Source organism: Nicotiana tabacum, unplaced genomic scaffold, assembly GCF_000715075.1.
Source record: "Nicotiana tabacum cultivar K326 unplaced genomic scaffold, ASM71507v2 Un00125, whole genome shotgun sequence".
NCBI lineage: Eukaryota > Viridiplantae > Streptophyta > Magnoliopsida > Solanales > Solanaceae > Nicotiana > Nicotiana tabacum.
In genome coordinates this window covers 67792-72400 of record NW_027438363.1, presented here as the reverse complement: position 1 = coordinate 72400, position 4609 = coordinate 67792, and the positions used below count along the sequence as shown (strand labels likewise).

Here is a 4609-nt window from a genome sequence, read left to right as displayed (position 1 = left end):
AGTGTTTTTCAAGGGAGAATCATGAGACATCAGTGAGGTAAGTCACCTGGGTTTATTTACACGCGTTTATGATGTTTTTTCACTGATTAGCCATGAAATTAGTAGGGGTTTAGGGTGAAATTGAGGGAGTTAGGGTTTGAGTTTTGGAGAGTTTTAAGTGAGGATTTGAGGGACCAAACGGAGTCCGATTTTGACGAATTTTATATGGTTAGACTCAGGTGAGGACAAGGTTTGTTATTCTGCCATTTTGACTAGTTTCGATACGTGGGCCCAGGGGCCGAGTTTTGGCCGATTTCGGATTTCTGGCATATTTATGTAGGTTTTATTGTGGAATTCGTTTTTTTAGACTATGTTGATAGTAGTATTCTAATTTTGGTTAGATTCAGAGCTTTTGGAGACCGAGTCCAGAGACGAGGGCATCCCGGAGTAGGATTTTACTCTATTAAGGTAAATAACAGTTTTAACTTTGGCTTTGAGGGTATAAACCCGGAGATTTGACATCACGTGATTGTTTGGAAGTGATACCCACGCTAGGTGACGGGCGTGTGGGTGTGCACTACAAGGGATTGAGACTTGGTCCGTCTCATGAGGCTGTGAGGCCTAATAGCTATTATCTGTGGTTATGTGTTTATTTGTTGTTGAACTTGTTTGCTTTCGTGTTAGAGATCATGCTTAGGCTTTATTCATGCTCACATTATTTGCACTCAGTCATCGATATTATTGTACATGTTTACCTCAGTCCCTATTAATTTGCTGATATGCTGTGATACTTGACATGGGCTGTATTTCCCTTATTTTGTTGATGATGGTGAGGCTAGAGAGGTACATGACTGTGTGAGGCCGAGGTCCTGTTGTGAGGTATTTGATTGAGGCACGTGAGTTGTCCGTGCGGATCCAGGTATTGATACCATAGCACGTGAGTTGTCCGCGTAGCACATGAGGTGACCGTGCGGATCCAGGGATTGATATTATGGCACGTGAGTTGTCCGTGCAGCACATGAGTTTTCCGTGCTTAGCGCTTGGGCTTTGGGAGCCCCTCCAGAGTCTGTACACACCTCCAGTGAGCGCGGGTACCTATTAAGTGTTGAGTGTATTGAGTGCTGAGTGATGGAGTGACATTGCCGTGAGGTTGCATTTACTTTTGCTGTTGCTGTATTTACCTGTTAATTTCTTTGTGGCATTTGTTGGTTTTTATGGAATTTACCTGTTTATTCATGTTTATTATAAATTGTGAAAATAAATAATTGGTCTATTTTGCTTAGTTCGTCACTACTACTCAGTTCCTTAGTTATTTCTGTTACTACTGAGTCAGTTATACTCATGCTACACCCTGCACTTTATGCGCAGATCCAGGTGAGTTAGAGCGTGACGATCATTGAGTTCAGGCCGACTATCGTTGGAGACTGCAAGGTAGGTGCTAGCGTCCGCAGGACCTTGTTACTCCTTTTATCATTTCTTCTTTTGGACTGTATTGACAGTTAGATAATTTTATTTCTTAGCTATTAGATTTAGACGCTAATGACTTAGTGACACCCCGATATTTGGGGCTCGTTTCCGTATTTTTTATAATTATATTTAGAGTTAATTTAGTTTATGAAAAATTCATATGTTGGAAATATTTTATTAAATTCTTATAATCGATTTAGCAGTAATATTTTGGAAAATAGGCTTGCCTTGTAACACGATAGGCACCATCACGACCATGGTTAGATTTTGGGTCATGACACCAAAAGATTTTGAAGTTTCCTTTGAAGAAGCAAAAACCTTATTGTCTAATAATCCTCCTAATATCGGACCTAAGAACCTTAAATTTGAATATCGTGTCTTGGCCCACATGATTGCTACTACACTTCTCCCCAGAACTGGGTCCCTTAGCACTTTATCCACTAAAGATGTTTTTGTACTTTATTGTCTTGTTAACAATAAAAGACTAGATTGGTTTGTGTGGATTCACCAATACATGCTTGAAAGTATCAGGGACATATCTTCGTCTGCTGCCTGTTTACCATATGGTCTTCTCATCTTACATATTATCGAAGTCATGAAGGTAGATTTGGCACCCTTTACACCCAAGTGTATTACCAGTACTTATGATAAGACAACGTTTTCAATGATGTGGTACACCTTGGGTGATGATGGATGGGTTAAGCGCGCCAAAGTTGAAAGCATTCTAGTGACAACTGAAGTTCAAACTGAACAACCAGCATCTCAGTCGACTGCCTCTTAAAATCTTCAGCAAATTCAGCATTATCTAGATGGAGTGAAACTACTACTGGTTGAGATGAAGGAATAGGTAGACAAAATCAGGGAAGTTACTAAGGAGATAGGTACATATGTGGCTAAGCTCAGAATGGATATAGGAGCCACGCGAAGGCAAGAAACCAAGGCATTCAATTCCATGAGTGAAAAGATGGATAAGCTTGTAAAAGATGTTGAAAACTCCTATGACTCCTTCTACACCAAAGTGATAAACAATCTCAAGTACTTTCTAGGAAGAAGTTAATACGATTCTGTGCGATGGCGTTACAAAAAAATATTGTTTTATGCTCTTGCTTGCTTGCTGCTGGTTTTAAATAAACTTTCTTTTGCTTGGGTCTGTACAACTTATGCCTCTGTTGAAGGCACTACTTTTTCTGCACTACCTCACTAGTTATTATGTATATTACTTCCATTGTGTGCTTTTCTTTCCTTTTTGATTGATGTCAAAGGGGGAGAACAGTGTAGAGAAGTAAACCACTCAGGAGGAGACATCACTCATTTAGGGGGAGATGGCATCAACTCAGGGGGAGCAACTTAGAGGGTGAAATAAAAGAGGAAGTCTCTTAATTAATGTTTACTCTCTCTTGATTGTCATCATCAAAAATGGAAAGATTATTAAGTTATATTCCAAAGTTTCAATGATGATAATGTTCACTTATCTTGGTTTACAAGAATCAAAATCATCAAAAGGAAAGAATACTAATGAGAAGTTGTCCAAAGATGTGATTGCTGAATTAATGGACAAGAAGAAGGAATCAAATTTTAGCACATCTATTCGGCCTCAATCAAAGGAAATCATATTACAAATCAAGGAGCTATTGCCAGCAAATATTCAGTATCCTTAATTAAGCTCAATCATAGGCTTGAACGTCTCCTCAATGTAAGCCTGTGACAAGGAAAGTCACGATCGAATCCGGTCCTTTCCAAGAGCAGGATTCGAAAAGGCACCCCTTGGGTCAAATCCCTTTGAAGATCCCGTGCCTCTATTTTCGGTCAAGGCTCAACAACTTTCTTCTCTCCTATAAGAAGTCTGCTAAGATCAAATGAAAGATTTGATCAACTACACACATTGTTTTCTAAATTTCTCTACTTCTTAGCCTAAACACTGTAATCCTCAGTTTATCAGTGTCTCAAAAGATAGAAAGAATTAGAAAACAAAAGAGAGTTGTGTCATTATTCAAAATTCATTGTTGCTATACTTCGTTGGTGGTGAACGAATCAAAACCATCTGTATTGTAATACTTTCAAGATCTAAAGGGAACCCTTGTGATCCAAGAAAAACTGGATGTAAGTACCACACCGGTACCAAACCAGTATAAAATTACTGTGTGTTATTCTCTCTACATTTATTGTTATCTTACATTCTGCTCTTAATCTAGTCAAATAAAATCATCGTTAGTCGACTATTTTTTTAATAGATCACAATTCACCCCCCCTCTTATACCTTCAGACAGTTGAGAAATACTATCTCCGGGGCCCTCACTGTCTGATTAGCTAGTTGGTGAGGCAATAGCTTACCAAGGCGATGATCAGTAGCTGGTCCGAGAGGATGATCAGCCACACTGGGACTGAGACACGGCCCAGACTCCTACGGGAGGCAGCAGTGGGGAATTTTCCGCAATGGGCGAAAGCCTGACGTTCCCAACGTTTAGATTGAGTAGACATCAAAGGGGAGAGAAGACGATAGCCTGCACCAGCTAAGCGTTGTAGAACAGACATGGAGCTATATTTTTCATTAGAGATTACAATCCGGAGCTTTCATTTCACCAGGCCCGTGAAATGATTTGACTTCCAAAATTCAATAAGATTGGGGATATGAATATGTAATTCGCCTCCGAAGATTAATGACGAAAGGTTGGTTTGTTTATCCGCAATTGAAAAAATCAATATCGATTGGATCCGTTGATATGCCTAGAACCTGGCAAGGTCATTATCAATGAATTCCCGAGCAATTCCTTGTAGTACTAGCGTTGTCCTCGTATTTCCTATTTTTTAGATTTCTATCACTACCTGTTGTTTCTTTTGCTTCGGTTATATTATTTTTTGGCTGTTGTTACTGTTTCTTTTTCCGTAGTTCTGTCATAACCGCTATAATTATGCTTTATTTGAGGGTCCATCGGAAATAGCCTATTTATATTCACAAGATAGAGATAAGGTCTGGATATATACTATACTCCTAAACTCAATTTGTGAGAACATACTGGGTATGTTATTGTAATAAAGAGAAATGATTGATTAGATATTTTGTGACAAAAAGGGGTGAATATTATACTTTAAAGATGAATGCTATCATACTAAATGCTATTCCTTTTGGCTTTCGTAAAGTCTTTGCTTTTCAAGCATCTTTTTC

At 38.9% G+C, this 4609-nt stretch overlaps 1 pseudogene; it reads left to right on the top strand.

The window, feature by feature from the left end:
* The first annotated feature begins 3668 nt into the window (after positions 1–3668).
* On the top strand, positions 3669–3899 carry LOC142178985 (18S ribosomal RNA; annotated as a pseudogene).
* The last annotated feature ends 710 nt before the right edge of the window (positions 3900–4609 follow it).